The sequence below is a fragment of the Phocoena phocoena genome, chromosome 19, assembly GCF_963924675.1.
Source record: "Phocoena phocoena chromosome 19, mPhoPho1.1, whole genome shotgun sequence".
Taxonomy (NCBI): domain Eukaryota; kingdom Metazoa; phylum Chordata; class Mammalia; order Artiodactyla; family Phocoenidae; genus Phocoena; species Phocoena phocoena.
This window is the reverse complement of record NC_089237.1, coordinates 8,360,649-8,383,738: the sequence shown is the minus strand read 5'-3', so window position 1 is coordinate 8,383,738 and position 23,090 is coordinate 8,360,649. Positions and strand designations below refer to the sequence as shown.

General features: G+C 49.8%; 1 non-coding gene across 1 annotated transcript; it reads left to right on the top strand.

Annotated features, from left to right (window-relative positions):
• Positions 1–3,666: 3,666 nt before the first annotated feature.
• Positions 3,667–3,853, top strand: LOC136139586 (small Cajal body-specific RNA 16). The gene has a single exon (XR_010657107.1). It is a non-coding gene; the product is annotated as a small Cajal body-specific RNA 16 (non-coding RNA).
• The last annotated feature ends 19,237 nt before the right edge of the window (positions 3,854–23,090 follow it).

The following is a 23,090-nucleotide window of genomic DNA, read 5'->3' as shown; positions in this document are numbered from 1 at the left end:
ACGTCCAGTGCTCTAGAGAATGTTCAACTGGAGACCCTAAGTCCTTTCTCACTGTAGTGTAGAATGATCTGGACAGTTGCATGTCACTAGTAGCTCCCGGGAACTGTCTTCCCCTGTCTTCCCCTGTAGCGTTTCTAGCATTGGGTTTCATGCCAATCTTTCCCTTAAGCCTCTGCTTCCCCCGAGGCTGGGGTGTGTGTGTGACTCTATCAAGGACTCCCTTTCAGGCCATTTCACTCCGAGATCAAGGACCTGAGAGCTGGAAAGAGCCCTGGGAGTGTCCCATGGTTGGCACCCTCTGCTCTGTGGGCTGAGGGGTCCACAGAACTTACAGGAGACCTCTGGGACCAGGCTGGCTCGAGGCCTCGGGGGCTGTCCTGTTTCCACCAGAGCAACTCCTACCTTTTTCCCCCACACATAAATATTCTTTTTTTATTATTTCTAAAGTAAATGGTAGCACGGCAAACATGTTTTTCTCCGCCTTGCTTTTCTCTCCACTTAAAAGTATATCTTGGGGCTTCCCTGGTGGCGCAGTAGATATGAATCCGCCTGCCAATGCAAGGGACACGGGTTCGATCCCTGGTATGGGAAGATCCCACATGCCGCAGAGCAACTAAGCCCGCGCGCCACAACTACTGAGCCTGCGCTCTAGAGCTCGCGTGCCACAACTCCTGAAGCCCGCGCACTAGAGCCTGTGTTCCGCAACAAGAGAAGCCACTGCAATGAGAAGCCTGCACACCGCAACAAACAGTAGCCCCCGCTAGCCGCAACTAGAGAAAGCCCGCACACAGCAACGTAAACCCACCCAACACAGCCAAAAATAAATAAATTTATTTATTTATTTATTTTAAAAACGTGTATCTTGAAGGACTTTCTATCCACTTTCTCTTTTTTTATTGTGCTAAAATATAAATAACATAAAAGTTGCTATTTTAATCATTTTTAATTAGGAAAAAATTTTATTATGGTAAAATATACCTGACATAAAACTTACCATTTTAATTTTTTTGTTTTCGACCATGCGGCTTGCGGGATCTTAGTTCCCCGACCAGGGATCAAACCCGCACCCTCAGCAGTGAAAGTGCAGAATCCTAACCACTGGACCGCCAGGAAATTCCCAACCATTTTTAAAAATTAATTAATTAATTAATTTTATTTTTGGCTGCATTGGGTCTTTGTTGCTGCACGCGGGCTCAGTAGTCGTGGCTCGTGGGCTCTAGAGCGCAGGCTCAGTAGCTGCGGCGCACGGGCTTAGTTGCTCCGCGGCATGTGGGATCTTCCCGGACCAGGACTCGAATCCGTGTCCCCTGCAATGGCAGGCAGATTCTTAACCACTGCGCCACCAGGGAAGTCCCCCAACCGTTTAAAAATGTACAGTCTGTGGCGTTAAGTACATTCTCAATGTTGTGCAACCATCACCACTATCTGCTTCCAAAGCTTTTTCATCGCCCCAAATAGAAACTCCATGACCATTAAGCAGTAACTCCTCATTCTCCACTCCCCCAGCCCTGTAACCTCTAATCTACTTCGTCTCTAAGAGCCGCCTATGCTAGATATTTCATATGAATAGAATCATACAATACGAGACCTTTCCTGTCTGGTTTCTTTCACTGCTTTCAAGATTCATCCACATGGTAGCATATGTCAAAACTTTGCTCCTTCTACAGCTGAATAATATTCCACTGTATGTATAGACCACATTTTGTTTGCCCATGCATCTGTTGATGGACACTCGGGTTGTTTCCACCTTGTAGCTTTTGTGAATCAAGCTGCTATGAACATGGGTGCACAAGTACCTGTCTGACTCTTTATTTTAAATTCTTTGGGGTGTATAGCTATGAGTGGAATTTTGGGTCACATGACATTTCTATGTTTAACTTTTTGAGGAACTTCCAAACTATTATCCACAGCGGCATCATTTTACATTCCCACCAGCAATGTACAAGGGTTCCAGTTTCTCTACATCTTCCCCAATGGTTCTTATTTTCAGATTTTTGGATTCTAGCCATCCTAGTGGATAGGAGTGGTATCTCACTGTGGTACCATGATTAATGATGTTGAGCATCTTTTCATGTGATTATCAGTCGTTTGTATGTCTCCTTTGGAGATACGTTTATTTGAGTCCTTTGCCCATTTTTAAATAGGGTTTCTTATCTTTTCGTTGTTGGGTTTTAGAAAGTTTATCTGTCTTAACCACTGGATTTCTGAAAAAATATTGCATCTAAAAAAAGAGGTTTACTGATAAATGAAGGCTGGGACCCGGTCCAGCCTTTTTATCTCACATACAGAGAAACAGAGGCCCATGAGGTTAAGCCACATGGTGAGTAGCAAAACAGCCTGTCTGACAGATTGCTTCACCTCCTCCCATGTCACTCAACACCTGGAGTGAGCAGCGCCCAGGTGCCCGGCTCTGTGAGGAACTACACGTGCAAAAACAAATCCTGTCCTTCAAGACTTCTGGGAAGATGAGGCTGGCAGGGTTGGGTGTTCAGGGGGCATGGTGAGAAGTGCCTCGTAATTGACGGAGGGAGAGAGCAGCAGCATACCAGGCTAGATTCTGAAGAATTTGAGTGCCAATGAGTTGGGATTTTTAGGCTGGAGGCCCCAAGTCACAAATTCAAACACCTTCCTGGGACCTCGGGTGCTGTAAATGTGGAGAACAGTGAGTGAAAAGCAATAGGGATTGGAGGGGGCCTGTGGCTAACCAGAGCACCGCCCCGCCTAAAGGCAGATTCCAAAACTGATGGGTTGTGATTCCTAACATAGAAAGCAGAGGGCCGTTGGCTTCCTGGCTGGCCAAGCTTGGGAAAGTAACTCATCTTCTTTGCAGCACCGCTCTTCTCACCTGGAAAACAGAAGTGATCATTGTACCTACCCGCTGCCTAAGGTTGCATTAGGAGTAAAGGGATAATTCACGCTCAGCACCAGGCACCTGGATGGCCTTCTGATTCTCTTGCTCTAGGACCCTCCCCTCTCGCTAGAGCGCTCCTCCCCATTAACCAACATCTCGCGGCTGCGGCCCCTTTAAGGCGGCCATGGAGGACCCAGTTTCAAAGCTAAGGGCGACCTTCTAGGTGCCATCTCTATGGTAAGTCGTCACTTACGGCCGGAAGTGCGTATTCGTAGCGGCTTTGTCTCGGGATTAGGAAAGGAGTAGCGGCACGTGCTTTCTGGTGTCCGAGGGGATGTGCGCCCTCGACCCCGACGGGTGGCCGACCCCCGGCCCGCAGGGTGATGCTGGCCCGCGGCGCCGGTTCCCTCCCCGGGCCGAGAACGAAGCTCTGGGGGCCTGGACTTCTGGGACCGCCCCCCGTATAGCAACTGCGGCTTGGACGGAGGAGAGAGAATGCAGGCACCAAAATCGGGGTGAGGGGCTACTGTAGGAGGCGCTGCACCGCACAGAAAAGCCTTGGATTCCCCGGCTGGGGGGCCAGCCTGAGTTTCTGGGGGTGTGTAAACATCCGGTGAGACTCATCCTCCTAGAGTACGTGGTATCACTTTCTTTTCCCAGGTATTTCTCAGGCAATAAGTGCTCTCCAGACCCCGGCGATTGGATGAAGGCATGCAGCCTCTCTTTGCTCCTTCTTGTCGGTGACCGTATTCGGAGTGACCTCAGTTTGGGGGATCCAGGTATGTCAAGCGTGGAGACGCAGTGCCCTGAGGCCGATGGTCTGGGAAGAGGCTCCTGTGTTGTTGAACCTGCCCAGTTGTGGGTGCAGCCTTGTACCAGGCAGCCCGACCCTGACCTAAAGTAAATTCCCAGGAGAGGTTTTTCCTGGGTTTTGAATTTGCAGTAACAGGTGTGAACATTCTAGCAGAAGTTTGATGATCATGTATGATACTGCAAACAGGATTTTCGCTGAAAGAAGAAAAGCTATAAACAGTGTTGATGTTTTATTCAATAAATATTTTTTGATTCTTTGGCCAGCCACCATGCTAAGTGTTAGGGATACAGAGATGTTACGGCCCTTGTTCTCGGGAAGCTACAGCCCAGTTGGGGAGATAAAATTAAGTGATCACCCTAAAGAGGGTATAATTCAATCCGAGTTGAGTGCTCTGAAGGAAAGCAGAGTCTAATGAGAATATGTGTCTCAAAGAATCTGATGGAGACTGGAAAGCTTTCCTGAGGATGAGACCCTTGAGCTGGACTCTGAAGGACTCAAGGATGAGTAGGAGTTTGGTGGGAAGGCCAGGGGACAGCATGTGCAAAGGTCCAGTGGGCTACCGAGTATGGCTAGTGGAGGAACTGGAAAAAGGCCATTGTAGCCTGGAAAGCAAAGTGGAAAACGGTGTGAAACGAAGCTGGAAAGGTGAGGAGGGCCAGACGACACAGGGCCTGTGGCTTATGTTAGGATTTGGGGTTTGTCCTGAGAATAGTAGGAGGTTAGTATGGGATTTAAACAAGAAGATGATGTACTGAAAATTATAACTTCAAAAGAGCCCTGTGTACAGAGCAGCACAGTCTAGCAGAACTTTCTGCGATGCTGGTCTATTATCTGTGTCATCCTGTAGAGCAGGCCCCAAGCCTGGAGTGGAATTTTAATTTAAATGTAAATGGCCACATGCACCTAGTGGCCGCTGTGTGGGACCGCGTAGCTCTGGAACCTGTTGGAGGGGACAGTGACAGATCGTGGCACACAGATGCCCTTTCACTTCCTGAAGAAGGGCTGAGACAGGTTCCACTTTGGGGAGGATCCACACGTTGACCATTCCTGGGGATCTCACACAGTAACTGCTTGTGGAACTGCTTTTCGTTTTTATTTTCTTGGTGTGGTTCAGCCTGCTCCTTCACGAAGCAGCATATTCCTCCTTCTCCTACCTTTGCCTGTTTTGTTGTCAGCACACAGATGGAGAAGTGATTCTTCAACTCATCGAAGTACCTACAGTGGTCAAAGCGTTACATCTCCGCTTTGGAGGGGCTGTCAAGAAAAGTGGTCCCTGGTGTTCCAGGGTTTGGGATGCAGAGAGGTAGACGGCAGGAAGTGCCCTGGACCCCAGGAAGGAGCGTTTCCAGTGGAACCCGGCAGAAGGCGGCCCTGTGAGGAAGTAAAGGCCGTTTCCAGCCGATGAAACATGTGACCAAAGGGAGGAAGTGTGAAAGTGCTTGAGAGGGTGTGGGGAACTCAAAAGTTGGGGGGAAACTGGGGAACTGTACAGCAAGAGAAAGGGAGGAATAGGTAGGGATAGATGGGCTGGTGTTGAGTTATGGGGGGCTTTGTCAGAGTTCGGCTTGTTGTGCCCACTATGGGCCAGGAGGGCCCCACGTGGTGGTGGGCAGATGTCCAGGTGTGCCTGCAGTGGTGGGTTAGGAAGTCACTGGGGTGGAGCCCGTAGGTTTGGAAGGAGGGGGCTGATTGGTCGCTGCGGGGCACCGGCTGCATCGTATTCTTGGTGGAAGGTAGATTTTAGATCTTGGAGGGCATTTTATTGTGTTAACAGTCTTAAATTCTCTGAATATTCAGACTTGCTGAAGTCAAATAAAAACTGATGAAGTGTGCTTTTTTTGCAGGTGAGTTCACTGGAAGATTTGTGTGTGTGGTGGGTGAAAATCTGCTGAGTTTGTTTCTGCCTGGTTCTGTGTGCCTGAAATGTAATTGTTTTGTTTTAGCACTTTCCAAGTTTGTTTGGTTTAACTCCTGTCTACATAGTTTTTGAGTGCTGACCTGTTTAATGCCCTGTTTTGTATGAGAATACAAATAAAAGGAGTCAGACCCCAAGGAGACTTTTCATACACGTTATGGGTTCCGTGCCCGGTGACCAGGCACTGAGTGTGTCACCTCGGCCTCCGAGGGGGCACAGTGGGCAGCGCAGTTCCCGACTGAAGAGTGACTCAACAGTCACACACCCTCAGTGCTGCCAGTGCCCTGGACCAGTAAGTTAGTCCCTGAGCACCCCGACCCCAGGCTTCTCGGTGGGCGCAGAACCCCCCCTCGCCAAGTCAGACTTGTTCGACTTCAGCAAGGCTGAATATTCAGAGAATTTAAAAGTTAACACAATAAAATACCCTCCAAGATCTGAAATCTACCCCCCCCCCCGACACCTAGTGTGTGCACATATGACAGGGTCAGGAGGCTTTGTTACAGAGGTTGGGGGCTCTGCTGGCACTAGCTGGGGCCATACTTCACAGCAGAGAATTCTCCCAAGTCCCACTGTCTTTGAATGTTTTGCCCTCTGTTAAGGTGCAGAAAGGAAAAACCAGCCTGTGTTTTAAGCTGTGATGGTGGTGGTTCTACACGTAGTGCCATCATCAGAGCGTTCCGTGCTATCTTCGTGTTGTGGTCAGGGCGTTACAGACAGTACATACATTTTTTTATGCAGTGTAGAAGAGTTATCTTGGACTTTGGACCTAGTTGTGCCAGAGCCAGGTACCTGCCTGACATACTTGGTGACCCTCCCGACTTCACACTCACCTCATTCGTACAGCTCATCTCCCGAGAGTGTGTGGCCCGCTAGTGCCCGCCAAGGCCGAGATGTAGCTTTGCAACTTCAAGGCCAGCCTCTGGTGGGTCTTTATGGACCAATAATCTAAAAGGGCTGCAGGTGTCAGGGGAGGCACGGCCACCTCGGGCAGTGCTGGGAGCGGCAGCTCGTCAGCTCAGATGACCCGGGCGGAACAGCGCTGACGGGCAGATGTAGCCAAAGGCTCCACCGCTGGCCTGCAGTGTGACCTCGGGCAGGCCACTTCCCTGTTTGTCCCTCAGTTTCAGTAAAATGGGGACGATGGTCATAATTACGATGATTCCTGCCAGAAGGCACTTGTGAGGGTTGGGTTAGCAGATTGTGTGAAGCGCTCAGACATCTTAGCTGGCACATCATCATGGGCATTTCCGTTCTTCCCTGGATTTTCAGTGCATTTTACAAACAAACATGGAAAGAAGGGCGTGTCAAGAGGACAAATCAGAAGAGCAGATCAGATCCATAAACCCAGGCCGTGTATAGTCACAGCTCGGAATAAGCCGAGAGGTACAGAGGGTGCCGAGGACAGCAGGCAGGACTTGCTTGTAAAACCCACAGAACATAAAATTTACTATTTTAACCATTTTCAAGTGTGCGGTTCAGTTTGTTTGTTTTTTTTAAAGTACATTTACAATGTTGTGAAACCTTCAGCTCTTGCCTACTTCCAGAATATTTCCATCACTCGGAGAGGAAGCCCCCTCCCCCCAGCCCCTGGGCACCTCTGATCTGTTTTCTGTCCCTGGATTTGCCGATTCTGGACTCTGCACTTTGCATCCTTTTATCATCCAGGCCTCCCCTAGGGTTCAAATAGGACCTCCAGCCCCTTGCCTCACGTCACCCAGCCAGCTGGGGGGACTATAGAGTAGAGATTCTTAACCTTCTAAACCAGCAGAATCTGACTGGAATTAGGTTTATCCAAAAAGTCAGGTAAAGTGGGGATTAAAAACAGACATGTTACATACATTTTATTTTAATGTAAAATGGAAGAAGATAACATCCATTTGCTAATGTTTTGATAGGAAGCTGAGGCCTTTTATTTTTGGTGGGCATGGTCTAAACACTTTTAGGGAGGTCTTAAATATGCTTGCGAAGTAATCTGAGCAAATTCGTCTAGATTTTTATGACTTCCCCCCCCCCCCCCGCCAATCTTGTAGAGTTGTCCCGCTCACACCTAATTAAACAAATATTTTTACCTTTATATAAGACTCCACAGTATTCAACTCATGGAAGAAATTTTCAGTATTGAGGTATGGGGAAATCATTATGGCTTATACATGATTTAACATGAATTTTATGCTAACTACAATAGCCTGCTTGTGGCCTGTCAAACATACGTCGTACATCTGCTTTAGTCATTAAAGAAAAAGGTGCATTGGCCAGAAGTAAAGAACGTCCATGTGAAAAATAAAGGTGGGGACTTCCCAGGTGGTCCAGTGGTAAAGAATCTGCCTTCCAGTGCAGGGGACGCAGGTTCGATTCCTGGTCGGGGAACTGAGATCCCTCATGCTGCGGAGCAACTAAGCCTGCGCGCCACAAGCAGAGAGCCTGCGCTCTGCAGTGCTCTGCAACGAAAGATCCCCCGTGCCGCAACTAAGACCCAACGCAACCAAAAATAAAGAAAGAAAGATGAAACGCCTCCCTTCCTGGGAGGTCAGTGCTGGTACTCCTTCAATGATAAGACTCCCTTCCCAGGTGCCAAGGCTATACTGACTCACTGTGTACCTGCTGATATGTTTTTGTTTTGGGGTTTGGTTTTTTTTTTTTTGAAACCTTAAAGGACTGTATCCCTGACTTGTTTAATGTTTTGTTTTGACAAGATACAAAACAATGCTGAAAACCCTGCTTCTGAGCAGTTGCTCAGTTATCTAAGAGGCCGTCTCCCAGGCTGTAGTCCTGTTTGGCTCAAATAAAATTTTTTTCTATCCCTATTATAGATAGTTAATTGGTTATTTCTGTCGACACAACTTAGATTTGTTTTGTTTTTATCTCCAAAAGGAGCAACACTTCTGTTTGTTTTATAGTATTTCACCAGTCTGCGTCATCCTTTATTAAATCATGTATTATTGAACAAGGTCAGCTGGCACGCACAGGTTTGGAAACAAATACAAGTGGCTTTGGCAAGGCTTCAGCTCATGTGATTGGAGCAGAAGCCTGGGTCCTCCCAGCGAGGAGCGTCAGCCTTTGGTGTCCGAGTTTTCTGGAGACCGTGAGGACTTTCCCTGAGGACCAGAGCCTCAGAGGAAGGGGGAGAGAGGTGTCCTGGGCGGAAACCGGAGGGGCTGCTCCATGGCCCCGGCTGTGCTCGCTGGTGGCCACTGTCGACAAAAATGAACCAATAGGCGGTTAAAAAGAGAAACAGGATTTTATTCAAGCCAACCTGAGGATTACAACCCAGGAGACAGTTTCTCAGAAATCTCTCAGGGGTGCTTCACTTCTTAGAAGTCGAAGGCACAGTTATATGTATTTTTGAGACGAAATGACACACGTTTTACAGAGTTCACCAACGGTACATAGTCCAGATCTGCACGTCGGAGGCAAGCAGCAGGTCACCATGACCCCTGACAGGGTTAGGAAAGGAATGTTCTTAAGGAATTCCTTGCTGGTGTCTGAAGAAAGGAAGAAGAGTTGATCTTTATGGCTGAGTAGACATTCCTGCCTTTGAGGAGGTCTGGTTAACGTATACACTGCCCATTAGGGAGGGCCCAACCTGCGCAGGGAGTATGTTATGCCTACATTTTCTTGTCCTGCCTCAAAAACATAAATTTTACTCCGTCACGGCTCTTGGTGGCGCTGCTGACCACAGGCCGGGTCAGAAACAAACCAGCCACCTGCCTGGCAGTTCTGTTCAGAGGCCTACACAGTCTCTCTGTGAGCTGGGAACACATAAATCACGTGTTCCTTAAGCAGCGGAGAGGCATGGGAAGGAGCTGATGGTCCCCTGCCCCACCCCAGTTCAGGCCAAGACAACCTGTGGCCTGTGTGGGTCCTTGTGCACCGTTCTCCAGGCTCGGGCAAACACGCATGATACACGTTGTTAACGTATGTGGTTTCCAGAGTTATCTCGGCATTCAGGGCCCTCCAGAGCCTGCGCCACCGGCTTCGTTAGTCTGACCTCCTGGGTCAGCGCCTTTGTCCGCACGCAGACGCCCTGCTCGGGCCATTCTGGTCAGCCCAGCCTGAGACACCCCACGTGTTCTCACTTAAGCAGAGCCCACCTGTCCTTTGAGACCAGCTCTGGTCCCAGCTCACAGTTTCCGCTCTGTGGCTCTTTAGTGCCAATTCTCTGTCCTACTCACCTGACCCATCTTGTGCCACCTGGGGCTGTCTGTCCTGCACCTTTTCATGACGTCCAGCTGCCCTGCATCTGGCCTCTCTTTCTCAAGACAGGACATTGCCAGCCTCCTCGGGCTTATGGGGAGGACAGGTTTGCAGTGAGAGCCTTTGCCCCTTTCCTTCCACCGACACGAGAGAGGGCGTGGTACCCCAGGTGAACGCCCAGAGTTGGCGTTGGGGGGGTGGTGCTGCTGGAAGCAGAAACCAATATCTCATCCCCAGCTGGGTGCTTGCTAAGCTGTAGACCCTGCCAGCCCATCCTGGTGCCGCCACCAGGATGTGGAGAGAGAGTCCTGGGAGAGGTTGACAGGCGTCCCCTGAAGGTGGGGTGTACTTGAGCACAGAGCCTGGTGCTGGCTCTCACCTGGGTAATTCCAGGACCAGAGAGTTCTGCAGTCACCCTTCGAGGCCAAAAGGGACAGGGGTATAGTGGCTTTGGGATGAAGAAGACAGTTACTGTGGTCAACTGAATAATGGCCCCCAAAGACGTCCACACCCCAACCCCCAGAACCTGTGAATATGTCACCTTACAAGGCAAAAGGGGCTTTGCAGATGTGATGAAGTTAAGAAATCTGGGATGGAGGCCATCATGGACTAGCCACGTGGGCCCAGGGTCATCACAAGGGTCCTTATCAGAGGGTCAGAGACAGGAGATGTGATGCTGAATTTGAAGGGGGTGGAAGGGGCCACGTGCCACGGAGTGTGGCGGCCTCTAGGAGCTGGAAAGGGCAAGGAAATGGCTTCTCCCCAAGAGCCTCCAGAGGGAACAGTCCTGTGGGAAACCTAGATGTGTCACACTTAGCTCCAAGGGCATTTGGAAAGCACAGCCTTTTACCTGGCTGTTCCTGTTGGGGGCGTGGCAACTGGGAGAGGTCTCTGCTCGATGCCTTGCAGAGCATTTGGAGAGCTTGCTGGGGGTTGGAAGGGCCAGGCAGCAGCTGGCACTCAGGAAATGATGTTTGCTGAAGCAGCGGACCTGCTTCTCTGTGTCATTCTTTTCAAAGTGTCCCCTCTGAAGGCCGAGCACATCTATACCTGTAACAGGAACCTTGCAGACTGGCAGTGATTAACTGAATGTCGGGACCCTTTGCTTTGATTTGACAAACAACGGCATCACGCAGTGGCACGGCTTTTGCAGAAGTCATGACCCAGAGGGGGAAACAAGCCTGGGAATGCTTGGCGTGCGGCCTGGTGGTTAGCTGGGTGATTTCCGCTCATCTTAACCAAATCTCTTTACCCTCTTTCAGTCCAGTGGCTCAGAGAGGCCCAGGAGAACCTGGCAAAGCCCTGTCGCCCCTCTGATTGGCTCTGGCTTTCCTCACTCAGGGGTCAAGGGGCACAAGTAAGCCCAGGGTCCAGCAGACAAGGGCTGCCTTCCGTACCCACCAGGCAGGGCACTTCCCCTAGGGGTCCGGGCAGTCCTGGAGTTCGAATGCCACAGTGTCCTGGGAAATGTGCGCCTTTGTGCCTGACACTCCCAGCACACCCCCTTTTGGGGGAGGAGAGCGTCCTACCCTGGCTGTGAGAGCTGGACCCCAGCCCGCTGCTGCGTTCCCTCTCTCATCCGCGACACGGCAGGGGAGCACTTCCGACGTGGCAGGTTTCCTGTGCGCTGTCTCATCTCCTCCCCGCGACAGTCATACGAAGCAGGGACCATGACTGTCATCTCCATTTTGCAGATGAGAAACTGAGGCCTCGAGGTCAGGGAAACAGAGCTGGCAGGTGGCAGAGCCAGAACCTGAACCCTGAGTGGACGCTCTCTACTCTGCACACTCAACCCCAAGCCCCGCTCCGGAGTCGTCCAAGCAGGGCTGCCGGATGTAGCAAATCAAAGCAAAGAAGGTCGCCCAAGTTCGGTTTGAATTTCAGATAAACAAGGAATTTTTTTTTGAGTTTCAGTATGTCCTGAATAGTGCATGGGATATACTTATAAAAAATTCTGTGTCGTTTATGTGAAATTCAGGTTTAATCAGGTATTCCCTACTTTACCTGGCAACCCTAACTGCAAGGCAAAAGCCAGCACGTAGTCCTGTGTGAGCCAGTGGCCGTGGGACAGGGAGGGTACCGCCAGCATAACATCGATGTGCAGGGTGAGGGCCAGGATGTCGAGTCTCTGCGCGTGGGAACCCATTCTGGAGAACAGGCCTATCTCCCCGGGGCCAGCCCCAAGCTCTCCTCAAGCACAAGCGGAGCAGCGCGTGGCCTGCAGCACCTGAGGAATTGCTTGCGCGTGCAGAGAGAAGGGTGGCCTTGGGGATGCTCAGCGGGGAGGCAGAGGAGACCAGGTGTGTTGGATTAGAGTTTGCAGTGCCAGCTGGTCCACTGTGCAAGGTGGGCTTTGAAGAGCCGGCCTGGGGCCCTGCAGCTGTGGCAGCCGGCGGGACCCACCGAGGAGCCAGGGCCAGGACACGAGTCCCACCGTGGCCCTGATAGCTCTTGGTGGTGTTGGGCCCAGGTTGCAGCTGTGTCTCCAGCTGTGCAGGCAGACGGCACGGTCCTCAGGAGCACCTGTGCAGGAGCCTCCTGCAAGTGTGTGGGCCAAAGCCCCGTTATCACCCGCACCCTCTGGTAGTGGAAGCTACCTTGTCTTATGTGGTTACCACGGCTGGGGACTCTGACCACTTGACCTCATCGAATCCTCATAGAACCCAGGAGGCTCCTGCCATTAATAGTTTTACAGATGGAGACGTGCTCAGAGAGGTTAAGTAACTTCGCTGAGACCACAAAGCCAGTGAGTGGCAGAGCTGGGGCTTGAAGCCCCTATCTCTAAGCCCTTGCTTTTAACCACTGAACAACAGAGCGCTCTTCGTAAGGCTGGGGGCCCTGAGAGAAAAGGCTTTGAAGGGGTAGACAGAACATCCATCTGCACCGCATAAAATGCTCCTGCCTGGGTTTGAATAAGGCTCCCCCATCACGGACACACATCTCAGGATGTACTGAGGTGTGTAGCTGCTTCACCAGCCTCAGCTTATATTTTAGATCAACAAATGAAATTTAGGGACTTCCCTGGTGGTCCAGTGGTAGAAAATCCACCTTCCAGTGTAGGGGACACGGGTTCGATCCCTAGTGGGGGAACTAAGATCCCTCGTGTCGCGGGGCAACTAAGCCTGTGCACCGCAACTACTGAGCCCTCGCGCTCTGGAGCCCGCGTGCCACAACTAGAGAGAGGTCCTCGCGACGCAGCGATAGATCCCGCATGCCTCAACTAAGACCCCACGCAGCCAAAAATTTTTTTCAAAAAGTAAATAAAATAAAAATTTTTAAAAAATTAAAAACAAATGACATTTACCAAGAGGTCCCCGTCAGCCCACCAAACACTCTTCCTGGGAGCTCCTGACCTCCCCTCTCTGAGGGGAGAGGGTCTGTCTTTAGACCTGCAGGAGGGTTGGCAAAGCCATGCCTAGGAGCGCCCTCTGCCCCGGTGTTGGTGGCAACCTTGGAGGAGGTTGCCTCAGAGCCACTTGGGAGAGACAGTGTGACACTGCATACAAGTGCACACGTGCTGAACAGTTCACATCCCAGGCCCCGCTATGAGATTTAAGTGAGGATTAACAAGTAAAGCATGTTGCAGGCACTAGAAGTACCAGCTCTCCTAGGGAGGTTGACAGAGTGACTTGGTAAGCTAGCTATTGCTTTTCACCGTTGAGAAAAGCCCTCATCATCAGGGGCTCATGTGACCTCCCTTCACCCTGCAGGAGGCCGCCTGTAGCTTCTGGGATGGACTCTATTCATTTATTTATTTATTTATTTGTTTATTTACTTATTGTTGGCTGTGTTGGGTCTTTGTTGCTGTGCGCGGGCTTTCTCTTTGCGGCGCGCGGGGGCTGCTCTTCGTTGCGGTGCGCGGGCTTCTCATTGCGGTGGCTTCTCTTGCTGCAGAGCACGGGCTCTAGGCGCGTGGGTTTCAGTAGTTGTAGCGTGGGATGGACTCCTTTTGATTCCATGTGAGGCAGCCCAGTCCAATATGGATATAATGTGAGCCACACCAGTAATTTTAGATTTTCGGTAGCCACATTAAAATAAGTAAAAAGAAACAGGTGAAATTGATTGTAATAATATATCTAACTTAATATAACAAAACTATTGTTTCAGTATACAATATAAAAATTATTAGTGAGAGTACTTGGGTTTTTTTGGGGGTTTTTTTTGCGGTACGCGGACCTCTCACTGTTGTGGCCTCTCCCGCAGCGGAGCACAGGCTCCGGACGCGCAGGCTCAGCGGCCATGGCTCACGGCCACGGCTCACGGGCCCAGCCGCTCCGCGGCATGTGGGATCCTCCCGGACCGGGGCACGAACCCGTGTACCCTGAATCGGCAGGCGGACTGTCAACCACTGCACCACCAGGGAAGCCCGAGTACTTGTTTTTTTAAACTGCGACTTCAAAATCCAGTGTGTATTTTACACTCACAGCTCATCTGGGTTTGCACCAGCCCCGCTCCAAGTGCTCAGTGGTCACGTGTGGCTGCCAGCATGGAAGGTGCACCTCTAGGGCCTGTAGGATAGCCAAGCCCATGCCCTGGTTCTTGGGGATGTACAGGGAGGGAGGGAGGGAGATTACACTGCGGAGGCTGGCTTTTCTGTCCGTGGTGTCATTTAATCTTCAGAGCAACCTCAGGAACTAGGTATTATTGTGCTTGATTTTTAGAGGCTCAGGCTTGCCTGAGGTCACTGGACAAATTGCTCCCCCTTCAGCCTTCTGGCTGGTCAGCTTGCTCAGGGTTTTTGCTGCCAGGACATCTGGTCAGTTCCATTCAAGGCCAGCCTGCCCTCCCAGACCATCTCCCCGGATGCTCTCCAGGGTGGGAGACATGCGAGCCTGGGGAGCTTAGCACTGGGCTCTCAACCGGCTGAAAACGTATCTGGAGGCTGAAAGCAGACTGGCTCCATACGGGCTTTTTTGTGAACGGAGCCTCTGGGGACTGAGCCTCCCCCCATGTCCCCTGATTTAAGCCCTTGCTCCACGGCCCACCCACCTCGTGGTTACAAGCGTCCCGAGGACAGCTGGTGCGTTACTATCCAACCTATGCATTTCGCCGGGCACTTGAAGGGCCTCTGTGATTACTGTCACTCTGCGGGGCGGCCAGAACCAATTTCCTGAGGATGATAGATTTCTTCTCATTTGCTGCTCTCAAGCTGCGGTTCCTTCTGTGTCTGGGAGCAAAACACTTTCAAAAGAGGTCGTCTCCTGGGACTAACCCCCGAGGGAGGGGGCTTTGGAAGGGGAGTTGTCCCGGGCAGCACCCACCCGGCCCCTTCTGCCTGGTGGTAGGGATGACTGCCCCCACCCCCCAGGCTCAAGGGAAGCCAGGCTCGGGGAAGGGAGAGGAGAGAGGGGTGGGCTGGTGGGGGGTGGGTAGCAAGGCTGGGAGGGGGTGTGGAGTAGATGGGAGTGGAGGGTGGGAGGGATAGGAGTGGAGGGATGGGAGGGGTGGGTGGCAGGGAGTGGACGGTGGGAGGGTAGGGTTGTGATGGTGTGGGAGGGGCGGGGAGTGGTGGGAGGGCAGCAGCCCGTAGCTCCTGCTTGGATGTCCTCTGGGGGGTGGTTCTCAACTATGGTTGCATGTCAGAATCACCTGGAACTTTAAAGATCACCAGGCACCACCCACAGAGGTACTGATTTTAAGGGTCCGGGGTGTGGCCTGGGATCCGGCTGTTTAGAAATTCCCCAGGTCATTCTAATGCACTGGATTGAGGCACTGTCTGTCCTGCAGGTGTGAAGAGACAGAGACAGTCCCTTGTCTAGAGAAATTGTCCAAGGCTTGAAAATGGGCAAAGTGATACTGGGCGTGCCGGCTGCAGTTCATCCCCAGGGGTTGCCTTGTTCTGGCCGAGCCTGGACCCTTGTCTTTCTCTTGACGAGGCTACTTTACAGCTCGATGGGGGAGAAGTTGAGCTGTAGAAAGTGGAAATAATTCTTGTCCACAACAATGCAAATGGATTTTGTCCCGCAGAGATACAATTGGTTTCTGTCATCTGGAGAAGATGACCTCAAACATTACATTTTATTGCCCCATTGACCAGTTTTGCATCTCTTAGCAAATTCGTTCTGGCGTTTCTGATTGCCTCTATACATGGCTGATTTTCAAATTTTCCTTTCAACTGGTCTTAATATCTTATCGGTTCCCTCATTAATTAATGAGTTGGAAACAGTTACTTACATGTGTCCATTTTATATGTGGAAGTCATGTTTTCAACTTTTTGAACATTATAATGTAGCCCCCCTGAGCGTGAGCGGTGTGCCCCTCCCTTCCTGCTTCCTCAGCCCCTACACGCCATCCCGCCGTGTCCATCACCTTGTGCTGTCTGACCTGTCTGTCTGCCCAGCTGTACTCAAATGTATGCACGTGAAGTTGTTCATAGTATTTATATATAATTTTTAAATCTCTCCTACATCTGGAGTTGGATCCCCTTTTCCATTCCTGATAGTGTTTGTCTTTTACGTTTTTTCTTGCTTTTTTTCTCGGCTAGACTTTTTCTTTTTTCAGAACTTTTTCAAAGAGAAAACTTGTTTTATTGATGCCCTCTCTTTGTTTTCTATTGACAGTTCATGAATTTTTGCTTTCGCCTTCGTTATGTCTTTTATCTCACTTTCTTCAGCGTTACTCTGCTGTCTTTTTTTTCTAGCTTCTTGAATTGCCCGCTTAGCCCATATTTTCCACCTTTCTTATTTTTAGGGGTTTCCGGCGCCCTTTAAGTACCATGTTAGCTGCATCTCCCATGTTCTGATGACCTAGTGGACACACATCCTATGCACTTCTGTGGCCCCCTTCCTTTTTTTCAAATTAATTTTAAAAATTATTTATCTATTATTTTTTGGTTATGCAACATGTGGGATCTCAGTTCCCTGACCAGGGATGGAACCCTCACCCCCTGCATTGGAAGCGCGGAGTCTTAACCACTGGACCACAAGGGAAGTCCCCTGGTGGCCCCTCATCTTACTCCGGCTGCTGCCAGCACTTCTGCCCAGAGCGGGCATCCAAGTGGAGAATAAAGAAGCTGCAGACCCCTTACGTCATGGCCTTGGAGATCACAGTATCACTTCTGCAGCATCCTATTGTCAGAACAAGTCACGGGGCCAGCCCGGATCCGAGAGAGAGGGAAATAGACTCGACCTCTTGTCAGAGAGTGACAAAGAATTTTCCATCGTCTTCCATCCAGACCACAATGAAAATACTGCCCATCTAGTCTATTTGTATAAAGTTCAAAACAGACAAAACAAATCTACAGGAATAAATAGGTGAATAGAGGTTGCTTCTGGGGGTTGGGGCTGGGGATGGACTGAAAAACTATACAAGAGGATTTTCCAGGGTGCTGGCAAGACTCTATAGTGAGTGGGGGGGGGGTGTCAGTTACATGGGTGTATATGTATTTGTCAAAACTCATCAAACCGGACACTTAAAAGCTGGGCGTTTGGGCTTCCCTAGTGGCGCAGTGGTTGAGAGTCCGCCTGCCGATGCAGGGGACACGGGTTCGTGCCCCGGTTCGGGAAGATCCCACGTGCCGCGGAGCGGCTGGACCCGTGAGCCATGGCCGCTGAGCCTGCGCGTCCGGAGCCTGTGCTCCGCAACGGGAGAGGCCACAAAAGTGAGAGGTCCACGTACCGCAAAAAGAGCTGTGCGTTTTACTATATATAATTATACCTTAATAAATAAATAAACAGGCAACAACACATACTGCTATCTTAGCCTTAGTTCCCCTCCCCCCTCAACACACACACACACACACACACACACACACACACACACACACACACACTAACCAGAGAGCCAGAGACAAAGGTTTATTTATTTGAGAAGTAATCCCAGTGAGCAGGAGTGAGGGATATGGGGAGTGGAACAGGGGAGGTGGGAAAATCAATATAAGACGCGTCATCAATTTGGTGCTGCCAGTGGTGACTGGAGCTTGATTTCGCCAGGACCTTCTCAGGAGCCTTATGAAATGTACCTCAGAACTGTCCGCCTGGAAGGACAGAGGTGAAGCATTTTTCCATTGGCTCCTGCCCACACGGTCCAAGTTGACTTTTTGGCATTAACTCCCTGGTACTGAAATGGAGCAGGACCCTAGGGTCCTTGCCTCCCATGTCCTCAGCCTGCCTTTTGTCTGTGGAAAAGCTTTGGCCAAAGAATAAGTTTAATCAGAGAAGTGAGAAAATACAGAGGCAAAGGAAAACAGTCCAGCGAGACTAAATAATAATAGTTTAGTCACTAAGCAAATTCAAGGACCTTTAGTTCCTCCTCAAGGGCTGTAGATAATATTCCGAGCCATATCCTCTGAGCTGTCTTATAGATACTGAAAGCCCCACCAGGTGGAAGAAGTTAACTACGTGATGACCAGGCTGTAGCCATGACGTGGCTACATGACATGACAGCCAAGCTGCCACAATTCTGAGAATTGGCCTCAAGGAAATGGGAAAAAACCGACCCTGGAACTGAAGATGAACTGTAGTTAAAACTATCAAGATGACGCTGGTCAGACCACCAAGGACCAATTTCAAGATGCCTGTCAGAGCTGACTGTGCTGTTTCTACATGTAGCCCCCTCCCTCCTTCTATAAAAGCTCTTGCCCGCTGATTGTCTGTTGGGGGGAGTTGGCCCTCCCCCATCCCAGTTGCTGGCCTTTGAAGTAAAGCAAACTTTCCGTTCCACCAGGCTTGCCTCTTCATTGGCTTTTGAGCAGTGAGCAGCCGGACCCCACTTTCAGTTACAGTACTTTGGGGTTGTTCCCCCAGCTGTGATAGCCAGCTCGGAGATGGCCCCCAAGGATTCTTGCTCGTGCATTCACGGCTCTGTGTGGGGTCAGCGCCCTCTAGCACTTGTGGACACAGCACCACGTATGGCCATCGATCTGGTGCATCCACCACATCCTGGAGGACAGCGCACTTGCGCCGCAGGATGTTAACTCCTCCTTAGGTGCCTTTGATAAGCCTCTAATGAGCCATCCTACTGTTCTCTGAGTCCAGATGCTTCCACATGATGGAGTATCTGGTGAGACCAGTGGATCTGATAGTGGTCGCCTGTACATTATCACATCTCCTTTGCCTCTGGGAGTTGGGAGTGGGGATTGATCGGGACAGAAGGGAACCTTCTGGGGGGATAGTAGTAATGCTCTATATAGTGATAGAGGTTTGGGTTACAGTGTATGAATTTGTCAAAACACAGCGAATATGCACTTCAGATCTGGGCATTTCATTGTGTGTAAATTTTACCTCAAAAGTAAAAACTATAAATAAATAGCTCTAGCTAATGATAGGTGTGCTGAGTAGATCCAGTAAACTGGATTTACTTTGAAATGCATCAAAAATAAGGTGCATGGATAGATGGACGTGGGGATGGACAGATAAAGCAAGAGTAATAAAATGTTAGTGGTAAAACTAAGTGATAGATATATGTGTTCACTGTTTAATTTTCTCAACTTTGCTGTATGTTTCAGAACATTCCTAACAAAATGTTGGAAAAAAGAGTGGGAAGTAGCTAGTGGTGAGAACCCAGTGGGTTCACTTCCATCTAGTGAGTTCATCACAGTGACACAAGGAGCACAACAAATTGGGGATGGATTTGAGCTGGTTCTGATCTCCTCGAGGGTTTGATATGTAGGTGAGTCAGGGCTGCAGGGAGCCCATAACTGGGAGGAAGACTTTTTAATCTTGCAAAACAAATTTTTTGCAGCAACATAAATAGCCTAAATTATGTCCACTTGGGGGTAAGTGTTTTAACCTACTCTTTGGGGAGGCCATGTAATGAATGAAAAACACTGGTCTGGACTCAAACAAATCCAATTTTTAGCTTCAGCTCTATCACTTATGAGCTAGGCTGCCTCAGGCAAGTCACTGGACGTTGCTGTTTCAGTCTCAGTCTCTCCATGTATACTGGGGTCATAGTTATGCCCACCTCGGAGGTAAGGTTGAATCCTGTCTTTAAGACAGTTTGTGTCTGGTACAAGTATGTTCTCGATAAATAGTAGTTTTTATTCCTCTACATAGGTAAGTAGAGACACTTGCCCAGAAATATTTGATTTTGTCTGGAACACAACTCAGAAGGATAATAAGCGTAGGGTTTTGAACCGAGAAGACATCTCATCAAGTACCATATTTCTGACATGCGGTTATTCAAAGATTCTCTACATCTACTGTTTCTCAGCTTCTTTGATTCTCAGTGGAGCTTGAAAAGAAAATCCACCCCATCTCACCACGTTTTACAGCATGTCAGTGTCACCATACTATTTGCTATGTTTCTTCTCCCGTCTTTCTTTCAAAACAACAGTCACAGGACGAGTAGCCTGTACATGTGTCATAAATTCTTTCTCCCTCCTGTCGATTTCTTGGCAAGCGTCTGATTCCATTATGACATGGAGAATCAGCTTCGGGCCGCAGGAGGCTCACTGAGTTGCTGTAATGCCGGGGCATTTATTCATCATCCTCTCCCATGCTGCTTCCAGCCTTGTCACTCAACACAGCAAATACTTAATGGATCCCAACTCCTGCGAGGCTTCGCACTTCACAACCAGGAGGCTCTGCAGTGGGTCTGCTCTTTCCCGCTTTCCTGAAAAAACTGGCAGAGGGATAATCGGAAAGTTTTATTCACCCATCTCCTTCTTCTCATCTGGAAGGGCTTCCAGACACACATGACTTATTTATATTCTCACTCTGAGAGAAGCTTGCTCCACGAATGCCTGCTGGGTAATTGAAATGACGATCTTCAGAATTTTTCCACTTCCTGTCATTACGTGTTCTGTTGTCAACAGTGGCATTCCTGAAGGATATACTGCTCTTGCGAGCACTTGCTGAGGTTTTCCAAGGGTCTGCAGGAGCCATTTTGACTTTGTTTACCGTGGCTGTCTCTTCTGGTTACTCAACATGGTGATGTGCTAGATGGTACCCAGCGGTGCTCAGCAAGAGCCCTTGTGGATAGAGAATGATGGAAACATTGTAATAGGGAAGAAACTTTGTATTCTATTACAAGTTCATCACTAAAGGGATGTTGCCTATAAGCTTAAATTATACATAATGGCCCACCTCTGGGAGCCCTGCCTCCCAGGTAATGAGCATTAAGCTAAAATACCTCTGTTTAGCTCACAAGAAACATGCTGACCAAGCCCACCTGTGAATGACTGCAAGAAGGAAGAAATGAACACATCCCCTCCAGAGGCTGACCGGAACCAGGAAATGTTTGACTTTACTCCCTCCTCTTTTAGTATAAAAGAAGCCTGAATTCTGACTCAGGCAGGATGGTTCTTTGGGACACGAGTCCACGGTCTGCTGGCTTTCTGGATAAAGTTGCTACTCCTTTACCCCAACAATTTGTCTCTCAGGTTATTGGCCGGTGTGTAGTGAGCAGCTACAAGTTTGGACTCGGTAACAACATATTTCTGTACACTTTTCTCCATGGTTTTTCTATTCTTTTTTCTTTATTGCAGCTATGATGGTTTGCCAGAGACAGAGGTCAGCGTAGCAGAGGGGTGAGCACACAGGCTCTTGAGTCAGACAGACCTGAGTTCAAATCCCGGATCCCCAACTGTAGTCGAGAAGATCTTTGCTTCTAATTCTTTACTCACTCCCAGTATCAGAATTAGAAATTGTCGCCCTTTTGGCACGTGACTTTGCAGCCCCTCCCGCTAGAGTGGGCAGAGTTCGTGGGATGTGGAGGCCTGGTCCAGCCGAGGGCTTCAGAGGTGCCGTCTGTCCTGCCTACGTGTCCTCCATCTACCCTGAGAAGAATATGCCCTGGGAGACTGTTGCATCCCAGAACGATGCAGATGGACCCCACCTGAACCCATCCTGCAGCCTGGAGATAATCCCAGCCAACCCAGAGAACTGTGAGTAAGAAAAACAAATGTTGGGGACTTCCCTGGCAGTCCAGCGGTTAGGACTCGGTGCTCTCACTGCCAGGGGCCCTGGTCGGGGAACTAAGATCCCACAAGCCCTGCAACATGGCCAAAAAGAAAAAGAAAAAGAAGTGTTAGCAGGGTTGGTTCACTTTTCTTTACAGTACCAGAGAGTAAATAGTTTGGGGTTTGCCGGCCGTCAGTGTCTGATGCAGCTCCCCAATCCTGCCTCTGTGGTACGGGAGCAGCCACGGACAATGTGTAAACAAATGAGTGAGGCGGGTCTAATAAAACTTTATTTATGGACACTGAAATTTAAATGTCATATAATTCTCTCACGTCACAAAGTATTCCTCTTCTGGGTTTTTGGGTTTTCTTAAACCGTTTAAAAATGTGAAAGCGATTCTTAGCTGTGGGCCATAGAAAGACAGGTGGTGGGCTAGATTTGGCCCACTGGCTATAGTTTGCTTCCCCTCCCCGCCAATTCTCAATTTTTTCATCATCAGATGGTAACAATAGAATACTTCTCTCTGGGGAAATGGAGTGATGTATAGGGATGGCTTTGATGATAAGCGTTTCATCTATTGTGGTTAATCATGATGAATTATGAGGAATCATTATGATTTCGTTCTACAGTTCCGTCATTCTAGTAGAGGGCGGGGAGAAGTACTCTTCCTTTCAACCCAAGCCAAGAGACGGAGTCATTCCCTTGCAAGCAAATCAAACAAGCGGGGCTCCGAGGGGATGGCTCTTAGCGTTGGGGATCCTTATAAGCAGAGGCCGCAGGCAGCTCACTCCCAGGTGGGCTTTTGCAGATCTGCAATCTTCTCCGCTCCCTGCTCTCGGAACAGACTGAGGCACACAGGAGGTGTGCCCAGGGGAGCTTGGCCTGGGTCCTCTGGGGTGTCATGTGTATAAAACATAGAAACGGTTGTCTGCTTCCACCTGGAATATTCTGAGGGCAGGAATGTGGCCGGAGCAGCTGGTGGAGGCTGGGCAAGTAGGGACTATGACGCAGTTGCCAAGGAATTAAGGATATGGGGTCCCCCAACCCATATCTTCACAGTTCTTAGAAGGCATTGTAGAGGCCCTCATTGCCTCCTATGGTTCCATGCCAATGACAGTGAACAGGCGGGAGTCGTAGACCGCCCAGACTGCCCTCAAGTGGACCACTGGGGAAGGGCCTGGGGTGATACATGGGCGTTCCTTTCAGAGGGCGTCCTCAGCAATGGAGATGATGTCCAGCGTGAGTCTGAACAGCCCCCTAGAAAACTCGGGGAGTGATGGTCTCCATGGAGACCACCTTGAGAGCAGAAACTACCTGGGGCAGATGGACCAGAGTAGATGGGCACTGAGTCCCTTCCACTCCTGTCTCAGAGCCACGGCTGGGCTGGGGTGGGGGACTGGGACCCGAAAGCTTTGAACTGGTTGTGAGGCAGTGATTTAAAGCCAGCAGGATTTGTAATGACTGAAAGTGATC